Source organism: Balaenoptera borealis (genome assembly GCF_965194805.1).
Source record: "Balaenoptera borealis genome assembly, chromosome: 13".
Taxonomy (NCBI): Eukaryota; Metazoa; Chordata; class Mammalia; order Artiodactyla; family Balaenopteridae; genus Balaenoptera; species Balaenoptera borealis.
Window position 1 is genome coordinate 88,687,025 of NC_138870.1, and position 23,378 is coordinate 88,710,402.

General features: G+C 46.6%; 1 protein-coding gene across 4 annotated transcripts in view; it reads left to right on the forward strand.

The window, feature by feature from the left end:
* Nucleotides 1-23,378, forward strand: part of CHST11 (carbohydrate sulfotransferase 11) — a 278,318-nt gene that overhangs the window by 140,967 nt on the left and 113,973 nt on the right. The gene's annotated exons all lie outside the window — the stretch shown is intronic.

Here is a 23,378-nt window from a genome sequence, read left to right on the forward strand (position 1 = left end):
GTTCTATTTGAGTTTGGTACTCGATGCTGGAGGAGCGTAGATGGACCAGGAAGTTAGACGAGGCATGTGCACGTGGGAGTATGTGCTCCTGTGTTTGTGTAGCCTTTGTCACCCTGACTGAGCAAAGACACGGGAGGTGACACACAGAGGACCATCTGGTCCTGCCCTCCCCCGCATAAACGCCAGCTAAGGGGAGAGGATGTCCTGACTCTCAAGGGACTGGAGCACCGTCCCACCTGGGGGGGCACTCCATCCATGCCCCTCTGGTGAGGACCGGCAGCCCAGGGATGCGTGAAAACCGGTTTGACCATAGCTCCTGACTTCTAGAAAGGTCTGCAGCTCCAGTGTCTCCAGCTGATAGTCTGCTGTTCACTATCTACATGACCACGCCAGAGGACACCGCCAGGTTGGCCCTGCTCCAGCCTTGGCAGGTGCAGAGCTGCTCTGGAAGGAAGCTGGAACAGGCCACAGGGGTGGGACGCCCAGGCCGACTCCGCTGCTGCCTAAAATGGCCTGTTGCAATGTTTCCTCCCCTTTGTCTTCTGTCAGGGGTTGAAAGCCACAAAATGGCCAGCATACAGTTCTGGCAGTCATTTGGACTCTTGGAGAAACCGCTCTGCCCTCCTGTTCCATCTCCAGCCCGTGCCCTACGGGATGTCCACAGATACGCCCACAGCTGTAACGGCGTCTCGCCGATGCAGGGCTTGGCTGTGGAGAGCTCGGCCAGCTCACTGCTTGCTTGGATCCAGGCCTCACATCCTGTCCCAGTATTTGGGGAAAAGTTCTGAGAGAAAGGGGCATGTCTGAGGCCCTCCCTAGCCGTGGTTAAGAGCACGGGCCTTAGAACCAGCTGGAACCCCATAGCCACCGCCTGCCAGCTGTGACTTGGGGAAGCTGCTTACCTTCTCTGTGCCTCAGGTTTTTCACCTGTAAAATGAGGATAATACATACTAGCATCTATCTCACAGGGTCCTTGTGAGGATTGAATTTGAATCCACAGAATGAGGCCGACATAGGTGTTCGCTGTTTGCTGTTATTGTTATTCAGGCACAAAAGCCAGAAAGGAGGAAATGATCCTGGGGACACGTGAGCAAGCTGAAGTTCAGATCACTTGGAAGGCAGGGCTCCACGTAGCTGACTCGTCTTCTACCTGTTAAAAGGGAACTCCGTCTTCTAGAGCAGAGGGCCTCTGTTTTGGCTGCACTTCGGAAGCAAAAAAGGAAATTTAAAACATTCACACATTCAACCCACTAAATCAGAATTTCTGGGGGTGTCGGTACTTTTTTAAAAGCTCCCAGTTGATTCCAGTGTGCAGCCCAGTTTGACAACCACTTGCTCTGGCTTTTTTCCTACTCAAAGACAGGTCCGGGGACCAGCAGCCTTGGCATCACTTAGGAGCTTGTTAGAAATGCCTTGGCTCCCACACCAGCCTGCTGAATGGAAACCTGCATTTTAACAGGGTCCCAGGTGGTCTCCAGCATCCTGAGAGAAGAGTCCACTCCCTGGGGGCTCCTCGAAGCAGCAGCTGTCCGTGTATTAGATGACCAAGGACAGGGGGTACAGAGTCTGCATGGATTTCAGAGGCAGAGGCCAAGAAGAGGTCCCTACCTTTCGTGGAGCCTGGCGCGCTGTTGCTTTCTGGAAACTTAGAAGACACATGCTGTGTTTATGCTGCACAGGGTGCTTGTCAGGGGCAGGGAGCCGGAGTCCCGTGGTGGGCTAGATGGAAGGGCAGCCTCTCGGGTCCCCTGGATGCGCTGAATGTTCATAACTGGCTCAACTTGGAGGAAAAAACGTGACTTTGAACGGGGACCCTGGAAGCGAAGGCCACTGTGATGCCTTTAAAAGGCCTCGTCCTTTCTGGGTGCTGAGTTCCTGGGGTGAAGGGGATTTGCTGGGTGAGGAGCTGAGCTCCCTTGGGTGGCCGCAGTCTGAGTTTGTTCTCCTCACGGTTTGGGCTGTTCCTGACCTCACGTTGTCAGGAAACAGGAAGGAGGCACCCAAGGTAGACCCTCCGTGCTCCCCTACCCCACTTCAGCCTTTACCTCCAAATGACATTTTGAGGTGTCACCCTCTCCCCTCCCCCAACCCCAATTCCACCACCCCCCCTCCACTGCCTCGAAATGCCAGGCGCAGCAGATCTCAAGCAATGGAGTTTAACGGGAAGAGAATGGAATTCAGAGCCCAAAGTCCTAAGTTTAAATTTCTGCCTCTTTCTGCTTACTAGCAGTGTGATCTTGGTCAAGTATCTCAGAGTGGAAAATAATTTATTTAGTTCTAGCTGAAGAGGCCACATAGTATAGCAGTTAAAACTGGAGTTCTTGGAATCAGGCTTCCTGGGTTCAAATCCATACTTGCTGGCAGAGTAACCTTGGGTCATTTACCTAATCTCTGGGTACCTCAGTTTCTTTATCTGTAAAATGGGGAGAACAGCAGTCCCTACCTCTTTGGCTTGTTATGAAGATTTAATGAGTTGATTTGTGTCAAGTGCCTAGAACAGTAGCTGGAGGCACAGAGACAAGTATGTTAGTAAATATTCTTTTTTTACCTTTACATTTGCATATTTAAAACTTTCCACTGTTCTTTTCAAAAAAAATTGTTATCACAGTTCGGGTTCTAGTAACTGACTTTTAAGAGAAGCTTCTCTTGCCCAGTGACGTTTATAGTTCCTCACATTCAAACAACCTGTTGTTGCTTTTCAAATGCAGCAGTCCCCATTTTACAGGTGGGGAAACTGAGGCACAGAGAGGCCTTATTGGCTTTTAAAGTAACACGTGCAGGGTCATCCGATCCAGTCAAGGAGTTGCAGAGCCACAATTCAGCCTGTTGTTCTTGGGACCAGGCCACCTCCACCAACTCAGCTGGCATAGAGATTCGTTGACTACATGGGTGACCCGAACGCGTTTGATTCTCAATTCATTGGTCCTTAAAGTAGTGATGGAACCCCCTGCTCCCCGTGAGAACTTGTAAATGGGCTGGCTCCTGCCTGCCTTTGGTAGGTGGTGACCACGGCGCTCCAGGCACACCTGGGTGAAGGACGCTGCTTGGTCCTGGGGCCCCTTCTATCCCAGCGGGCAGGATGTGGTGAAGGGGAGCAAGGATGATGGGGCCTCCTGTGCTGGCCACTTCTCTCCTGGCTTCTCAGTCTCCCCCAGAAACTCACTCACCCCTCACGAGTCAGACAGAGCATCTTTAAACCAGGAGCAAGATTGCTCAGGCCAGAGGTGGTACCTGAAATAGGCAAGTTACAGGAAGTGCTTCTGAGGGTTTAAGAGTTGGAAGATTGCTTCTTTGAGTTCTTCCCTGCCTAGGCACAGTGACCATCTGTAATTGTCTCCTCCATTCATTCATTCTTCTTTTTTTTTTTAAAATAAATTTATTTTATTTATTTATTTATCTTTGGCTGAGTTGAGTCTTCGTTGCTGCGCACGGACTTTCTCTAGTTGCGGCAAGCGGGGGCTACTCTTCGTTGCGGTGCATGGGCTTCTCATTGCGGTGGCTTCTCTTGTTGTGGAGCACGGGCTCTAGGCGCGTGGGCTTCAGTATTTGTAGCACACGGGCTCAGTAGTTGTGGCTTGCGGGCTCTAGAGTGCAGGCTCAGTAGTTGTGGCGCACGGGCTTAGTTGCCCTGCGGCATGTGGGATCTTCCCAGACCAGGGTTCGAACCCGTGTCCCCTGCCTTCGCAGGCAGATTCTTAACCACTGCGCCACCAGGGAAGCCCTCCATTCATTCTTGTCAGGAGTGGCCTGTTGCGTTCATCCCCCCAGGTCTGTGTTATGAGCCCAATGGAGACACTGTTTGGCGGCCTCTTGCCATCCTCTTGCCGTCCTCTTGCCAGAGCCCTGACCAAGAATCAGTGTTCAAATAGGAATCAGGATGATTCCAGGTCTCTTTCCTAATTAGCAGGAAGCACAGAGCCAGTGAAAGTAAACAGTCAGCTTGGTAAGGCCAGGGTGGGGGCTGCCCATTTGGGGAGGGGTTGGCCACACTGATTGGTAGATCCACTGGGCTTCTGTTGTGTCAGTTGGTTCCACAGCCTGGCACAGACCATGGCAGTAGTTGGCAGAGGGAATTATAGGCAAGGGTTAACTCATCCCCAAACCCCTTGATCACTAAGAGTAAAGAAGTAGGTAGACTCACACTAAGCCAGTGGTTTTTGCAGATGGAACATTCTGGGTTCGACTTTTCAAGAGCAGCCTGGAAGTCCATTAACAAGGGACACGTGTAATCTTTCAGAGGAACAAATTTGAATCAGAGGAAGCCAGTCCCTCAGCTCACAAGTGAGCCCAGCCATCCCCTCAGCACAGCAGCTTTGTAATTCTGTAATCATCATTCCCAAAGAACCTTCATTCTAGGACTGGTGGAGCCACTTGAAAATTTCATCTCATTTGGTAGGGAAATTGCATGCTAGCATGACATTTAGAAATGAGAAGGCTGTCTTGGGACCTGTCCCTCAAACGTATTTTGTCACCACATAGACTGGCTCACAAATGGTACCCCCGCTTTCTCCCACGTGCTACGTTGGGTCTCTCTCATTCATAGGATGGTTAGTCTCAGTTTAGCCTCTGGGCCTTCACTCTCAGTAGGTTTTCCTTCATTTTACAGGATAGACGAGCTGGTGCCTGAAAAGAAATGTGACTTTTGAAAGGAATTGGCAGATACTACAGGAGTTCAGAGGCGGCTGATACCCAATTATTCACGGTCATGAGGGAAAGGGGTTGAATGAGAAATAGAAATCCACACGTAACCCAGACCTCTTGTTAATCAATAGCCTGCTCTTCCACCATGCCTTTAACCTTCTTGGGCTGATTCATGGCTCTCTTCAGAACTGAGATCCTGAGTGATCAGTACAAAAGAAATAATTTACCAACCCCTTTCTTAATGAGGAGCATCGAGAGGAACTGAAATTCTTTTTTTTTTTAATGTATTATTATTACTGTTTTTGTTTTTCACTCAGAGTAAAGTGTCGTTTTTCTTGAGCAAGTGGCAAAATGAGCTTCTTCTGTGGGTTGGTTTGTTCATTGTTGTCTTATCCGAGAACAGCATATAACACAGTGATTTTCTTTTTTGCTAAAAAGAAAAAAATTATTGGGATTCAGGCCTAGAACGCTTTGAAATAAAAACCAGGAGCCAGGAGAAGGAGGGTCAATTGCAATTGATAATTGAGTCTCCTTCCCTAGGATTTTAGGGCATAACTCAATCCGAGGGGAAGGAATGATAAGTATCTTGTTGAGATAAAGCCTGGCCAAAAACAGCCCCTGGCAATTGCTGCCATTTGTTATCTGATTAATGCACAAGGTACAGTCTTTCCTGAGCCTAAGAACCCCTGCTTGTCTTTATCGGTTGCGCGTTGTTCCAATTGAACTTGCGAAATAGCAATGTCCAAACCCACTGCAAACCTTGGGAGGTGGTGGTGCTTCTGATCTCAAGCTTTATGCAGTAGGATCCTGGGGAACCCCACAGACCACAGCCAACAGTTTGGGGGCACCTTACTCAAGGCCTAGGGAAAGGATCCATTTGGGGAATAAAAGCCAAGCCTGACTCAGAGGTGAAGTGTGCAGCAGGAGCTGCTACACCCACTTACGGGAACCAGAGCAGACATCTGTTCTTCCTCTCTGGTACTGTCCTTGCCCTTGCCCTTGACCCAGGGTCATTTAAAACCCAGAGTCTGTAGTCACTCGCTTCCTAAACTGTGGTAGGCAGAATGGCCCCACAGAAGACATCCACATCCCAATCCCTGGAACCTGTGGCTGTGTTACCTTACAGGGCAGAAGGGACTTTGCTGGTGTGGTTAAGTGAAGGATTTTCGGATGGGAAAATTATCCTAGATTAGCTGGGTGAGTCCAGGGTAATCACAAGGGTGGTAAGAGGATCAGAGACAGAGTGGCAGATGGAGATGGGATGCTGATAGAAGCAGAGGTTAGGGTGCTGTGAGGATGGGGCTCCGTGCTAAGGAATGCATGTGGCCTCCAGAAGCTGGGAAAGGCACGAGAATGGATTCTCCCTTAGAGCCTCTGGAAAAAACTGTCAACACCTTAACTCTAGGACCTGTGACCTCCAGAACTGTAAGAGAATACATTGGTGTTGTCTTAAGCCACTGGTTTTGTGGTGATTGTTACAGCAGCAATAGGAAACTAACAAGCTCCCACCTACGTCCAGGGTCCGAGGGAAGCCTGGGAGATGCTGATGTCAGGAGAGCAGAATCTAGCAGCAGTAGTGTGAGTGTGAAAAGTGGCAGTAGTGATGATGAAGGTGCTGTGATGCTGCCTTCTTCAGAGGTTGTTTTGAGCATAAAGTGAGCTACCATGAAAATACCCAGTAAATCTAAGTTGTGAACCAGCAACCCTGATTGGCCGAGGCACTGGCTCATCGTGGCTCATGGCCCTTCAGGGACAGGCCAAGCAGGTAGAGCCCAGATCCTTACGTTTGTAAGCGTCTCTTTTATGACCATATATACCACCTGAAATTCACATCAGAGCACATTTGTGTTGATGGGTTCCCATAGGTGGGAGTTACTACCACTGTGTTTAGTCAATATATTAAAAAAAAAAAAAGAAGAAGAACTGAATACATATTGGGAGTTTGTGTTGTATTTGTCACGATTTTCCTTCACAATTATATCATACTTCCCGTGTTCTCTAAGTACCTTCACAGGGGCTAGCTTCACTGAAACTCACAATTCTTTGAGGGTCGGCAGGGTAGGCATCATCTCCCGTGTTGTAGATGCCAAGAGAAGGAAGCTCCAAAGGCAAGCTCTTAATACACGACTGAGATGAGGCTAAACTTGAACATCTAGCCCAGAGAGGGGAGCAGATCATGCTGGTTAAGAGCAGACAGTCCTGCCAGTCACTAGCTGGGTGACCTTAGGCAAGTTACTTGACCTCTCTGTGCTTCAGTTTCCTATCCGTCAGTGTAGGGATAATCATAGTACATACCTCATAGGTTTGTTGTGAGGTCTAAGTGATCATAAAGCCATAAAATGCTTAGAGTGATGCCAGGCACATAGTAGGGTGTGTGATTGTGTCTCAACGGCCGCAGCACCAGCTACACAACCATAGCCAGAGTCAGCCGACTACATATTTCAGTGCCCACACTCCATGATTGCCCACATACTACAAGCCAAAAGCATCCCAAACCATCCCGTTCTACTTGAACATTCCAAAGTGCTAAACTAAGTTGGTGCCTTAAGCTCTAGACCAGAGGTCCACGAACGTTTTCCAGACAGTCAGAATTTTAGGTCTCTGTTGCAGTGACTCAACTCCGCCCTTGTAGTCTGAACGCAGCTGTTGACAATATGTAAATGAATGGACACGGCTGGATTTGGTCCACGGGCGACCGCTGCTTTAGACAATGCTGAGAGCCAGAAATCCCAAGTTCAAGTCCCAGCCTTCCCACCGTACAAGGGCGTTCTGGAGCAAGTCATGAAGACTCCCAGGACTCATATCCTTCACCTCTAAAAATAGGAATCACAGTGGTGATTCTTTCAAGAGAATGGTGAGCCGATGAGAGCGTTTGTAAACTGTAGAGGGCTGAGCCTAATTTGGTTATTAGTATTTTGTTGCTGATGTACAGTCGTGGTCCAGGCCACCTGTGGTGGATGAAGCATGCACGTGCACTTGGTAGAAAATGTTGGGTGTTGGCCGACCAGCTCTCCTGTCTGCAAATGCATGATGAAATCAGGAAAGGGCTATTTGATTTCAATTACATTCATCTTCTTTTGGGATATGAGAGGAGCACCAGCCTCTCAAAGCTTCCCTTTCCTGCCATGAGATATTTCTCAAGAAACAATGCTTTCATTTTAGCCCCAATTGATCTCCATTCTGGAAATTGCAAATGAGCAAAATGACCGTGATGAATGGGGGCTCGTGATGAATGGGGGCTCGGGAGAAACACAATGCTCGGGCTCAATGTCTCAGGCTGGAGAAGGGAAACCTGGAGGCATTATCTGGGGAAGATGGGCGGGAAGTGGATTGCCGAGCTGAATTACAGGACGGTTGGTGAATGAATGCATTGTGCTGAGCAATTATGCATCTCATTAAGATGCCCTCAGTTTTGGCCCCAATACTACGGGAATTGTCAGAGCGATTATGTGCAAACCTCAATTTTGAGGTTTGAAAAGCGGTCAGCACATAATTGGCAGGAGAAGAAAAAGAAGGGAGATGGTTCGAAACAATAGGGATTAAATGGCTGTTGAAGCAAAGAAGACAGGGATGTGAAGAGGCACGTTGATCACTCAAGACTCAGTGTGTGTGGTCTCAGGGTCACACTCGGGCCACGTGGACCATGCATTTGGTGCCCTTAATAGGCCTTCTGGGAATCAAAGCGGTTTGCTCTGTAGAAAGTTTCAAGTGTGCTTGGGACATGTTTATTGAATGAATGAATGACTGGTGCTGGCCACATGATTGTCAAATCAGTGAATGAAGGAGGGAAGGAATGAATGAACAAATTTATAAACCAATACTTCATATGAAATGAAATGATAATAGTACCTACCATTGTATGACTGGTGGGAGAATTAAATGGGAGAATGCATCTGAACCTGCAGCACAATGCCTGACAGTAGCAGGCACTCAGTTTCGGCTGGTACTGTTATTACGTTTCCGCATGTGTATTAGTCTGCTTGGACAGCCATAACAAGATGCCACAGACTGGGTGGCTTAAACAACAGACATTTATTTCTCAGTTCTGGAAGTCCAAGGTTAAGGTGCAGGCAAGGTTGATGTCTGGTGAGATCTCTCTTCCTGCCATGCAGACAGCCGCCTACATGCTATGTCCTCATGTGGCCTCTTCTCAGAGAGATCTCTGGGGTCTCTTCCTCTTCTTCTAAGGGCACCAATCCTGTTGGATTAGGGCCCCACCCTTATGACCTCATTTAAACTTAATTATCTCCTTAAAAGCCTTGTCTCCAATTATAGTCACACTGGGTGGGGGGAGTTAGGGCTTCAACATATGAATTTGGGGAGGGCACAGTTCTATAACACTCAGTAAAGAATCAAACCTTGCTTTTGCCTAACCCTGTCACTAAGCAGCTACACTGGAATAATCTTTTCCTGGGAAGAGGAATTGGAAATGTCCCAGTGTTCTGGAAAATTGGGTGGATTTCCCACAGCGTATGTCCTTCCACATGGGGGTGTCTGTCTCGTGCTCTTCAAAGACCCCAGCAGTCATCCTTTTACTCCCCACTGTTAGACAAATGGGCAACTCACTCATGCTTTTTTTTTCTTAAAAAAAGCAAAATACCTGAACTCTCTCTCTAAGGCTTCTGTAAAACACGTGCCCTGGGAGAGGAAATCGACCTCGTGAACCCACTATTCTGTGTTAGAGAGAGCACTAACTAGATCTCATTTCTTTTTCTATTTTCGTTTTCATCTCCAAATATGCCTGGAAGACAGTGAAAGCTCATTAATTTGAACCCTGCTCATTTAGAATATGTTACATTTCCTCCAAGTTCACCATGAAGTAGGAATTCGTGAAGCAAATTAATTGTGTGAACATAATTAGAAAAGACGAGTCGTGTAGAGCTGGGAGGTACCTGGAGGTGATCCAGTCCTTTCCCTTGGTGGCTTTTTCTTTTCAGATGAAGGAATTGAGGCCCAGCAGGCAGACCTGGCTCCTCCAAGCTCACACAGTGGGACTGTTTCCCTTCCTTTAGGACCCCAGCCTAATTCACGGAGTCTTGTTTGTTTGTGAAAGACACAGGCGCTTTACCACTATGGGTTCCTTTTACTATGTGGACTTCACATATTAAAAGTACATTTAAAAAAATATTCTGCATTTCAAGTTTTCCACTAATTATGACTGGCCTTCTCCCAAGTTAGTTTGAGCTATTTGGTGAGGTTTTATAGTTATTTAATAAGAAAAAGCTTTTTAAAAACCTTATAAAAGCTTCTGTACAATTCATTCTAACCAACACTCCCCCTTAAAATTATGTCACTAACAACTTCTTTTTAAAAGGCCAGAACTTTTGTCTATTCATGTTAACCTTAAAAGCAGCATTCACCGAACCCCTGAGAAACAAGAAGTGTAATACTTTCTAGGATTGGGGCAGAGCAAATGAAATTAATGCACGTGAAAGGGTTCTGTACATTTGGGAAGCATATACAAATGCTTTATGTTTTCCTTTATTGCCGTCTCTGGTCTGGGCAGCCCCCCAAAGAATGGTCGAAATACGTTTGTGGATGTAAAGGCAGAATTTCTGTGGAGATTCCCCAGGGAATGGGCTGTTTTTCCATGGGATTTAAACAAATAAATGAGATGCCTATTTATTAATTTAAATCAAACTGTAACTGCCACAAGGCCTGGAATGTTCTCACCAGCACATCAGCACGTCCTCTCCCTGGAGTCAGACCAATTAGGGCACCAGACAGCAATCAACAGATTATTTAGTGAGCCCTGGTTCAGAGTACCGGTGAGGTGGACAAAATTACAATGTGTTCCTTAGCCTTGGGACTTGAGGAATTCTCTGCACAGCCATGGTCAACAAGAGTGGAGCACTCCCAGTATTTGGGGGGGCTTCTATATCTCTCCTTCTTGGATATTTAATGCATCTTTAACTCCATTTTGGAGATTGTGGAAGATGAAGGGTTATTCCCTTATTCGTAAGGCCAGTTCTGTACTTGGTAGGATGATGAGGGTGATGGTGATGGTGATGATGATATAGCAGCGGTGGTGGTGGTAATAACAGCAGTAGTAGTTGTCGTTAACATTTCTTGCACACTCACTCTGTGTACCAGGCACTGTTCTGGTGCTTTGCACACATTATTTGAATCATCACAACCCTGTAATGTAGAAACTCGGTTTGACAGATGATGATGACAAAGCCCAGAGAGGTTAAGAACTCGCCTTAGATCACACAGCTGGCAAGTGACAGCAATGAGAAGTTAACCCTGGCCATCTCGTGCCCTCTCACTGCCTCCTGGCCTAGTGCTCTGTCTCCACCTGCCAAGGCTCTTAACGAGTCCCAGGACACACGCTGCTCCCATACGGTGACTCAGAGGCCCGGGAGCAATGTGTGTCAGGGCCCCGACATTAAGCCTGAGGTCAGGAGACAGGAGACAGGAGTTCTCTTTCTTAATCCCAAATGTCCAAATGTCCCATTTCTCCTGTGTTTCCTTTAGGGGGCCTTATCTTCAGTTGACAAGCGCTGACAGGTGGCCCCTCACCTCACAGAGCCAACTGACCACACGAGCCTAGTCTCTTTAGGGTTCAGTTTTTTGCATTCAGGAAAAGACAAAGGGCAAAAGATTTCTGTTTTCAGCTGCCAGGGTCACAGCATGGGCCTCTCAAAGCTTGCTGAATTTGGAAGCATTTCTGGTTTCCTTCTCAGAAAGCAGTAATTTGACTTTGGGCCACCGGTGCTCGGTGAAATGAGTTTGTTATCAAGGGTAATGTGTTGAGTTCCTCTGATGCAAGAGGATCAGCACCAGCTATAATGAGCAGCACCGTTTCAGTTGAGCTGGCTTCTCCCTCCCTCTTCAGTCTCATCTTGGGCCCCTCTTTCCCTTCCCAATCATTACAGGACCTGGTTCAGTTCCTCTGTTGTACTTGCTTCTTCCTGCCACTGGGCCTTTGCACGTGCTGTTCCCACTGCCTAGAAAGTTTTCTCCTCTCCTCACCTCTACTTGGTTAACTCCTGCTCAGCCCTAGGACCTGTTACATGTTCCCTTAGCTCCTTTACTTCTCCTTTTAAGCCCTTTACCTATTGTAATTATTTTATTTTATTTTTGTTACTTAAGTGCCGTCTTCCCCATTGGATGCTAAGGTCCATGCTGGCTGCCTCTGTGCCTGCTTTCTGGCTAATGTAGTTCCTGAAACATGGTGGCTACTGGGTAGACGGGGTGAGAATGGGGTGCCCCAGTCTTCAAAAGATCTGGGTCTTCTGGTCAGTCTATACCGTAACTCCTTTTCCATCCATCCCAGATCCCAGATCTAGAATGGCCGATAGAGAAGTGGTTAAGATGAGAACTCTAGACTCAGGCTGTCTGGGTTTGTATCCCAGCCTTGCCTCTTACTAGCTATATTTTTCTATTGCTGTGTAACAAATTACCACAAAGTTAGCATTTTACAGCAACACACATTTATTATCCCAGTTTCCACGGTACAGGAGTCTGGGCAGGCTCGGCTGGATGCTCTGCTCAGGGTCTCACCAGGCTGCAATCCAGGTGTCGGCCAGGGCTACAGTCCATGTGAGGGTCAGGTCCCCTTCCAAGCTCTCGTGGTTATTGGCAGAATTCGTTTTCTTTTAGCTGTAGAAATCACAGCCGCTTGGTTTTTCTAGGCCAGCAGGAGAGTCTCTCTGAGTTTAGAGAAAGTCTAAGCCCTCTTTAGAATGCTCAAAGAGGATGGGGCCCGATAAGGTCAGGCCCATCCAGCATCACTTCCTTTTAGATTAACACACAGTCAACTGATTAAGGACCTTAACATCTGCAAAATCCTTTTGCCTTATAATGTAACGTAATCATGGAAGTGATATCGTATTCCCAGGTCCTTTCTGCGCTCAAGGGGAGTGGATTATAGAGGGCATCTATATCAGGGAGCCAGAAATCACAGGGACCATCTTAGAACTCTGACTATTAATCTAGCTGTGTGGCCTTGAGTAGGTTGCTTAACCTCTCTGTGCCACTGTTGCATCATCTATAAAGTAGGAATAATAGTAGCACCCACTTCATAGGGCCTGTTATGAAGATTAAATGAGTTAATTTATGTTAAACGCTTAAAACGATTCCTGGCAGGTGGTGAGTATTCAGTAAATGTTAGCCGTTACAACCATAAAGATGACGATAATCCTCAACCAAGCCAGTGGGATCCAAGGTTAAAAATCCAACCCACCAACTGGCTGGAAAATGAAACCTGAGAAGCCAGGCCGAAGGGGAAAGAAGAGACTGGAGACTGTCAATGAGCTTGGTAAATAGGCCATGCTAAAAGGAAAGCTGACAGCTTCCATGCCACGGGGCGAACACGGGTGAAGCAGATGGAAAGCTATATCAAATTACTAAAGCAAATTGGATATAAGTGGGCGCACGTGCCCACCATTTTAGTTCCTTTCATTAAAGCATCTCTTCTCAAGACAAAGAGCAATGTTACCTCTCCAGAAAGCTTAAAATCCCTTACATCAGGAATTAAAAAAAAAATTTTTTTTTTTAAAGTCTTTATTGAATTTGTTACAGTATTGCTTCTGTTTTATGTTTTGGTTTTTTTCTTTTTTTGGCCGTGAGGCATATGGGATTTTAGCTCCCCGACCAGGGATCGAACACGCACCTCCTGCATTGGAAGGTGAAGTCTTAACCACTGGACCACCAGGGAAGTCCCTACATCAGGAATTTAATCAAGGCTGACACCCCGAATGTGAATAGATGAACATAACTGGATATTTGGGCAACTTTTGTAAGCAGCTGCACCCCCAAATTTAGGTTTGACCTAAAGGAAGGCTTTCTCCTGAAACAGGATCCCAGTTGGTTCAGTTTAAAAATAAGGGTTCCTCGTCACCCTGGTGAGACCTACCACCACGTGAACCGGTATCGTGAGATGGGGCTGGAGGGAGGCTGCTGCGGAAACCTGCTCCGTGATGCCTGCGTTTTGCTGGGGAGCGTTAAGAATTGATTTGTTGCTCCGTCTGGGATGCTGTTAACCAAATGTGGGCAGACGCAGCGAGGTGTGTCAATGAAGCAAGTTCACGGTGGCATATTTATGCATGGCGGCGGGCAGGGAGAGGAAGATGACGCAGCTTCTGTCTTTGGAAGGAAGTCACTTCACTGAAATCCCTCTCAGTTGGGTCACGCAGGGCAAGTCATTCACTCTCTTTAGATTGTGTACTTTACATCTGATAATTCAACTCAAGTACTATTGACGGTGGTGGTGGGCACCTCTGGCACTCTGCCGAGACCCCCTCGCATCCCCTTATGGTTTCCAGGCACCCATCCTGCAACTTCTACGTGCTTTGTTTCTTTTTTTTTTTTTTTTAAATTTATTTATTTATTTATTTTTGGCTGTGTTGGGTCTTTGTTGCTGCGCGTGGACTTTCTCTAGTTGCGGCAAGTGGGGTCTACTCTTCGTTGCGGCGCACGGGCTTCTCATTGCGGTGGCTTCTCTTGCTGCGGAGCATGGGCTCTAGGCACACCGGCTTCAGTAGTTGTGGCACACGGGCTCAGTAGTTGTGGCTCGCGGGCTCTAGAGCGCAGGCTCAGTAGTTGTGGCTTGCGCGCTTACTTGATCCACGGCATGTGGGATCTTCCCGGACCAGGGCTCGAACCTGTGTCCCCTGCATTGGCAGGCGGATTCTTAACCACTGCACCACCAGGGAAGTCCCTACATGCTTTGTTTCTAATGGCTGCACCTGCGACTTGTTTCTGAGGCTGCATTTGGGCTCCTGAAGTTGCTTCTTCCTATGCACAGAGATAGGGAAGAATCCAGGATTTACCTCTTCCTGGGCAGCCCTGAGCCCCGCTCCATCATCCCAAGGTGCGACAAACTCAGAAGAGTGAAGTTATGCTCCTGAGCTCCCCATGGGATCCAGTTTAAGACTGGCATTAAGCCTGAAATTACATCCTTGCTGGGCTTCTTCACTCCCCTGTCCTACTCCCAGGACCGGCAACATAATTTGTAGGGCTCCTTGTTAAAATATTATTAAAAATCAAGATCTCGGGGCTTCCCTGGTGGTGCAGTGGTTGAGAATCCGCCTGCCAATGCAGGGGACACGGGTTCGAGCCCTGGTCTGGGAAGATCCCACATGCCGCGGAGCAACTAGGCCCGTGAGCCACAAGTACTGAGCCTGCGCGTCTGGAGCCTGTGCTCCGCAACAAGAGAGGCCGCGATAGTGAGAGGCCCGCGCACCGCGATGAAGAGTGGCCCCCGCTTGCCGCAACTAGAGAAAGCCCTCGCGCAGAAACGAAGACCCAACACAGCCAAAAATTAATTAATTAATTAATTAATTTAAAAAAAAATCAAGATCTCAAGATGGTGACAGCAGAACGTTACACCCAGCATGAGACCCTTGTGATTGGCAGGCCCTGTGTGACGTCACAGGTAACACACCCGCGTAGCTGGCCCTGCCTGTTCCTTCCGCTTTCCTGGGAGCATCGCTTATTAAGTCACTTGCGCATGAATTCTTGTCTCGTGCTCTGCTCTGGATGGATTCTAAGATGCATACGGCACCAAGCCTTCCCTTGAGGAGCCGGGGGAAGACAGATGAAGGCACAGATCATTATATCACACGTCAGACCATGAGGCGAAGCCCGATCCTGGAGGTACCCACAGTGAGCGATGTGGGGAGGAAAATGCTGTCTGTGAGTTCATGAAGGCTCCTGGGTCCAGGCCAGGATTCTTTCATCTGCCCTGGAAACATGCTGTGCGCCCCAAATGCTGGACAGATAGAATTGGGGTTGATGGTGTGGGAGAGGGGATAAGAGGTGACTTCAGAAAGGAGGCACAGCGTGAGCGACGGTGTAGAAGTAGGACCTCTGTTTATTGAGCAGGGGCCTACTGTGTCTGTGTGCTCAGTGCAGAAGGTTTGAATTTAAAATGACCCAATCCCTGCCCCCAGGTTGCTCCTGAGAAATGCTTACAATCAGCTCAAGTTGAATTCTGTGCAAGGGAAGTGCTAAGCTGAAGTGGGCGAGAGGAAGTACTAGTTATGAGAAGGAGTCTGGTCTTCCAAGAAATTACCATTAGTCATTATGAGTCCTAGAGATTCACATCAACGAAAATATTCCCTAACCGTGAAATCTCAGGAATTGACAAGGTGTTGGGATTCATTTTGGGGGAGATGAGGGGAAGCCTCTGGAAACTACTCCATGTAATTGGTTGCCTAGTCCACTCAATTTGGTTCCCTAAGTCTAACTCATCAGTTTGCTCGGATGAAAGTGTTAAATCCTCTTCCAAGTTTGTTGAACTCTTATTTGAAATGATTCCAGGTCCCTGAGTTGCCCGTCAGCTGCATCCCAGCCTGGGCTGGGGTTGGTGCTCTGCAGACAACACCCACTCTTTCCTGCTCCTCTCCAGGGAGCCCACAAACACCCTACCAGTTCCCCAGAACACTGAAGCAATTGTTGAAATGAAGGAATCTCCACCACCGAAGCCGGGAAATGCAGGCACTCGCTGTGGTCCTCCCAGGGAGGGCGGGAAGGGGAGGTGGTGTTGAAATGCCCGTGGTTCTGTGGGGCCCTGGGAAACTCTTTTCTTTATCATCGACTTTGTCAGACTGAGGCCATCCCTCATTTTTCACAGCATGCCTACGGGCAAGGCGGATGATAGCTCTCCCACTGGGAATAAGGGCATAAATGCCATAAAAACCACGGGGCTTTGCCAGGAAGCGGAGGTGGGGACTTCTTCTGCTTTATGTTGTGCTGTCTTTCTAATACTTGAAATATTTAGTTGCTCCGATGTGAGCATCCAGTGATCACGGCTCATGATTCTTCCTTGGCAAATGTCCCATTTGGGGCAGTAATTCACAATTTCTTCACTGCCTTCTATTAAGCAATTAAAAGAAGGCACAGATTATTCTTATGGATATATATAATCAGATGGTTTTTAATTACTTAGTGGTGCTGGGAGAGGGAGAGAACAGTGAGGGGAAGAGCCTGACGGTTTCCTCTCTTCCTCTGCTGTCTTAATTTGGATTTATTTTTTTTCCCGAGGCTTCAAAAGCATCCTTGAACGTGGCTGTGCACAGTGGGGCCCCTGCCAGCCTCAGGCCACATCTTAGGGTCCTGTCTCCCAGGAGGTTTCTTCTAGCCCTTCTGACACTCCAGTGCCTCCTGTCATCTGACTGTTCCCTCTGCCTGTGGCATCCTCCGCAGTCTCAGATCCACTTACCGTGGCTTCCTCAGGAAAGCTTTCTCTGGTGCCCCCAACTAGCTTAGGTCCCCTCATCATAGGCTCTCACTGTGCCCTTTGCTCTTCTTTTATAGCACTTCATTCATTCAACAAATCTTTATTGAATATCTACTATGTGGCAGGCTCTGTTCTAGGCACTAGTGACAGATCAGTGAACAAAACAGACACAAACCCCTGTCCTCATGGAGCTTGTGTATTCTAAATTCATTGAGATTGTGATGATGAATAATTATTCGGCAGTTAGTTTATTGACGTGTCTTCCCCACTAGCCTGGGAGCTCCATGAGGACAGAGCCATATCTGCCTTGACCAGAGTCTTCATCCTGCCAAGGGCCATGTAGACATGCAGTAGGATCTCGGGGAACGCGAGGCGGCTTGTGATCTGATGCCTGCCCTTTGATCATCTCGGCTCCCCAAGGTGGTGGTGTCTTCCCTTGGAATCCAGACATCATCATGTGGAATTAGCTTCTCAGGAGTGGATTACAGCCCATGAGAGGGAATGTAAGGGAAGAGGAGTCAGCTCAGTCATGGGTCTTCCAGAACCCCGGGGGTCTCCTCTGTCTGTCCTCTGTGATGCACCCCACAAATCTTGCACCATTTTGAAATCTCTATTTAGCTTCTGTGTAGTTGTACAACTTCTTGGGGTCACTGAATTTTATGGCAGATCTGTACTTGCTGGGTGATTGTGACGGCCCCTTTACTTGCCCCAAGGCCACCTCATTCAGGTGTCACGAGGGGTGTGTTTTAGAGTTGGTTGGGCAACGTCTATTTCAGCAACTTTGGTTTGAACCCACGACTGGCTGCTTCCTTCTGATCTGTCTTCACTTCAGGCATTAACCTCCTAAAAGCCCACCTGGAAACTTCCACTGAAAAATGCATCATCGCCTTCCTCAACAAGATGTGTTTGCTCCATTTATCTCATGGGGCGGTTTATGTGACCACGTGTTCATTATGCAGTCATTCATAACGTAAGGGAAGGGGCAGGGCCAGGACTGGACAGAGGCAAGCAAGGCTCCTGGGTTGCAAAAGGTCAGGCAGCGTTGACTGTCAGGGCTGGGCAAGTGCAGGGCAAGTGCAGGTGCACAGATCTGGCCCTGGGAGGGAGAGTAGGAGGGTATGTGGGTGTGAGTGAAGGCATGAAGGCATGAAGGCCCTTCTCTCTGGTGCAGCAGTGGAAGTGAAATCCTGCCTGGTCTCTATAGCTAACTCCACCCCCTTGTAGATTTCACCGATCACAAAAGCCTTTCATTAGGTGATCCCGACGCCAGATGTGAGCCCAGGGTAACACATTGAGGGGCCTTAACACAGCCTTTCCTGATCCCCCCCCCCACCATGTCTGTGCTTTGTATGTTGCAAAAGCCTGTGAAAGACAGTGTAAAGAAGGGAGAGGGCCAGAATCTCCACCTTTTCAGGAATAAAAAGTACATATTTCCTCTTAAATGATCATTTACAGGCCCCTTCCATCGCAAATGCTACCTGGTCACCTGGCGGCACGTGTCCAAGGCTTCTCATCTTTTAATACATGCCTAGACTCTTAAAAGGACTGTAATTGCCAGTTGTCTTACAAGCAATCATCTCATCACAGGGTGGTTTGGGAAGAGAGTTCAGGAGGCAAACAACGGCACGAACACCTGGCAAATCCAATTCAGCTGGATAATGTCTTTGAACCAGACAAAAAATGACTGCGTTGACAGCTCCGCGTTTCCAGACATTTGGTGGGTTGATATAGCCATAGGAAACGTCTATGGCCACGTCTGCTGTCGCAGACCTTATCTGAGTGTTATGAATCCCATTTCTCACTTCTAATCGGGGAAGAGTTCATCAGTGCGGGTTTCATCTGAGAAGTGAAGTAGGGAGCCCAGTGGTTGCAGATGTGGGGTCATGGCTCAGTAATCGCTAGTGGAGAAGCAACTGCTGCTGGTCAAGTCCTCTGTGTTCAACAGATCCCAGGCTAACACGTGACACGGCCTGGGCAAGCATCATTCCCATTTGGCCCCGTGGTGGTTTTCATTCCAGGCAGGATGGGCTGGACCAAATATAATTTAATAACTAATAATAATATAGCTAATGCTGACGGTGGGTTATGTGCTAAGAGCTTTACATGAAGTTCTATTACAGATTGTAACCGTGATCACCCCCATTTTACAGATGTAGTCACTGAGGTCGAGGGAGCTTGGTGACTGATCTCGGGTTGTGCAAGAGAGCATTGGTGAAGTCGGTATCCAAATCCAGGTCGTCGGCCATCCTATATCCTCATTTTTGTGCTGTTCAGTGTTCTCAGTGTTGACTTCTCCACCCAATCCTGCCACCTTCTTCTTTAACCAGACTGAGTTTCTCTCTGGCTCAACTAAACATCACGGGCCACCCCGTCCTTTCCAGAGGACAATGGAGGCCTGGAGAGTGGAGACCAAACCAGAGGAACATCCCGGGTCTTAGCCCTTTGCACAATTCTGCACGTTTGTTCTCTGTGTTCTCTCTGCCAGCTTGAGGTGCTCCTCTAAAAGTCCTTGGCCCTTTGGGCATGCTCCAGTATTCTCCATCTCTGTGGCACCTTTTATGGCCAATTCAGGTAAAGAGGCAAGAAGGAGCACCCTCTTTCCTTCTCTAACACTTGTTTTGTGTGTGTGTGCGCCATTTATTTAATTAGTGGCATTGTATAAGAATCTGAACCTGAATCTTGGTTCTGCCACTTACCAGCTGTGTGACCTTGGGCAAGTTACTTAACCTCTCTGTGCTTCACTTTCTTCATCTGTAGAATGATGGTGATATTAGCAGTAGGTGTGGAGTGAAGGTGAACCAGATGCCTGGATTTGAACTACCATACTCCCTAACGGAGGTGGGATGGGAAAGGGTGATCAGCACCCAATGGCTGCTCAAGTTACCAGCACCTACCACTCTGGGGACACTCTTGGGGCGGGGGGTGGTTGGAATGGGGTGGAGCATGGTGTGAAGTTGGGGTTGGGGTGACATAGAAAACCAGCTGACACATCTGCCAGGAATCCCCTTCTATTGGCCTGGCCAGTTTGCAGAGAAAGAGCTGTGGGAATTTGTCTCCAGTTCCTTTACCTGTGTTGCTGTGATGGAAATCTCCACTGAATATGTGAGGGAAGAGTTTCTTTATCTGCACAGGTCCAGGTCCTGCAATTCCTTTTGTTCCCTGTAATGTTATTTTCTTTATTTTTCAGCTTTTTTCCTCCCTTTTTTTCTAAAACCAGAAAGGTATCAGCAGTCTTCAAAGAGTGGTGGCTTTGAGCTTAGCAAATCTCAAATATCAACGGCAGGCACAGATCCAAAGAGCTGTGTACATGCCTTTTCTCCTGGCACTCAAGCTGAGCATGTCTTTTCTAGAAATGTCAGTCTGGGAGTGGAAAGCTTGAAAATGTCAGTGTAAAGTGCATTTCCTGGTCTTGTTACTCTAGATGCACCTTGGCTCAGTGACTTTCAGGGACCGGGGTTCTCAGAGCTACATCTGGTTTCCCATGACGTTTGTAGGAATTTTATGCCATCCTGGGGTCACTGGGACATGCGGCAGTAACTTCTGACTTTTGCACTTTGAGATACAGGTTTGGAGTCCCATATCCTATATCGCCATTTTTGGTATCAGTTGACACGGTTTGGACTATAGTAGGATATACTTGTATATTACAGTTTGAAAATTAATATGACAAAATATTTTAAAGCAGCTGGTCACAGCACAGAGATTGAATGTTCATAGCATTATTCATAAAGGCTTTAAACTGGACACAATGCAAATGCCTACAAACGTGTGAATGGATATATAAAATGTGGTATATCCATGCAATGGAGTACTATTCGGCAATTAAAAAAGGAGCAAGTACTGATATATGCAATAACAAGGATGAATCTCAACAACATTATGCCAAGTGAAGGAAGCTGGACTCAAAAGACTACAGACTGTCTAATTCCATTGATACGAAATTCTAGAAAAAGCAAAGCTATGGTGATAGCAGATCAGTTGTTGCTTGGGGCTGGGGTGGGGCAATGATTGACTGCAAGGGGCAGGAGGGAAGTTTTTGGAGGTGATGGGAGGATTTTAAAATTTGGATGTGGTTGTCCTTGCAGTTTTTAATGTAATTTACATTCACTGAAACATCAATCTGTACACTTAAAATGGGTAAAATTTATTGTATGTAAGTTACAGCTCAATAAATTGGTAAAAATGATTTTTAAATGGCAAAAAATATAATTGGAATGAACAACATGACCTAAAAATTGGGCAGAGGACACGCGAAGGCATTTCAGGAGAGAATACAAACGTCAATGAAAAGATGAAGGTGTCCAACCTCACTACTAATTTTTTTTAAAGGGGAAATTAAACAATGAATCTGGACACAGACCTTATGCCTTTCACAAAAATTAACTCAAAATGGATCACAGGCCTAAATGTTAAATGCAAAACTATAGAAGATAACTCCTAGAAGATAACATTGGAGAAAATCTAGGTGAACTTGGGTTTGGTGATGATAACCTTTTAGATACAATACCGAAAGCACAATCCATGAAAGAAAAAATTGATAGGTTGGACCTCATTAAAATTAAAAATTTCTGCTCTTCAAAAGACACCGAATGAAAAGACAAGCCACAGACTGGGAGAAAATATTTGTAAAACACATATCTGATAAAGAACTAGTTTTCAAAATATGCAGAAAACTCTTAAAATGCAACAGTAAGAATACAACTCAATAAGCATGTGAAAAGATGCTCAACATCCTATCATTAGGGAATTGCAGATTAAAACAATAAAGAGATAGCACAACACACCTATTAGCATGTCTAAGATCAGTAACACTGACACCACCAAATGCTGGTGAGGATGTGGAGCAACAGGAACTCTCATTCCTCTCATTCATTACTGGTGGGAATGCAGAATGGTACAGCTACTTTGGAAGTTTCTTACAAAGCTAAACATACTCCTACCGTATGATCCAGCTGTTGTGCTTCTAGTTATTTATCCAGATATGCTGAAAACTTATGTCCATACAAAAACCTGCACATTGATGTTTATAGCAGCCTTATTCATAATTGCCAAAAGTTGGAAGCAACCAATGTGTCCTTCAGCAGGTGCATGGATAAACAGACTGTGGTACAGACAGACAATGGAATATTATTTAGCGCTAATAAGAAACAAGCTATCAAGCCATGGAAACACATGGAGGAAACTTACATGCATATTACTAAGGCTGTATACTATATGATTCCAACTATATGACCTTCTGGAAAAGGCAAAACTATGGAGACAGTAGTAAGAATGGTTGCCAGGGGTTGGGGGGAGGGAGGGATGAATAGGCAGAGCACAGGGATTTTCAGGGCAGTGAAACTATCCTGTATGATATTGTAATGGTAGATACATGTCATTACACAGAGAGTGAGCCCTAATGTAAACTAGACATTGGTTAATAATAATGTATCAATATTAGCTTCTCAATTGTAGCAAATGTATCACACCCATGAAAGATGTTAATTGTAGGAGAAGCTGGGAGTGAGGAGTGAGGGGGTAAATGAGACCTCTCTGTCCTTTTTGCTCCATTTTTCCTGCAAACCTAAAACTGCTCAACGCTTCCCCCACCCCCCTCAAGTCTATTAACTTAATTAAAAAACAAAACAGTGGGCTGACCTTACTCACCTTCACACTGGCAAAAATGAAAAGGTGGATAGATGCTCCTAGGTGCTGGCCAGGGCATTCAGCCTCTGGAGGGCATGTTAGCAATGGGTAACAAAATGAAAAGTATGTAATGCCTTGAGCTGGCTTATTCCACTTCTGGGAGTTTGTCTTAAAGCAGTGGTTCTCAGCTGCCTAATGTCTGGACACAGTTTTGGTTGTCACGGGGAGTTGCCACTGGTATCTAACAGGTAGAGGCACCTAACAGGTGGTGCTGCTAAACATCCTTCCCTGCGCAGGACAGACCCCCCAACAGAGGGTTATCTAGTCCACATATCATTAGTGCCGCTGCTGAGAAACTCAATTGGGAAAGTGGGCAGGGACATAGATACTCATCTCAGTGGTTCACAGTAGTGAAAAATGAGAAATACCCAAAACATGATTCAGCAGAGATTAGTTAAATAAAAGACAGTGGTATTCATACTGTGGAATCCTGTGCAGCCTTTAGAACGGCAGTGCGGAGCTACGATTTTAATATGAAAAAATGTTCATGAGACATTGTAAATGAGAAAAGATTACAGAGCAACACGCAGAGAATAATTCTGTCATTGTGAAGACACACTGTCTGTGCATTTCTTAAAACATCTGGGAAGATACCTACCAAAATCTCAAGCCTGTGTCTGGGTGGTTGGAATATAGGTGATTTTGACCCTCCAAAATTATTTTTGATATTTAGATTTTTTTTTTACAATGAACAGTTATTTTTTAATTAAAACAATAAAGCAAAAGTGCATTTTTTTTTGAAATTAAAAAATTATGCAACTGGAAATGTAGTCAAGTTGGCTGAAGTTTTAAGGTTTATTTTCAACTATGACTTACATTTGAAAGTATTTTAAGGAATGAACTCCCATACCGATTAAGAGCCCAC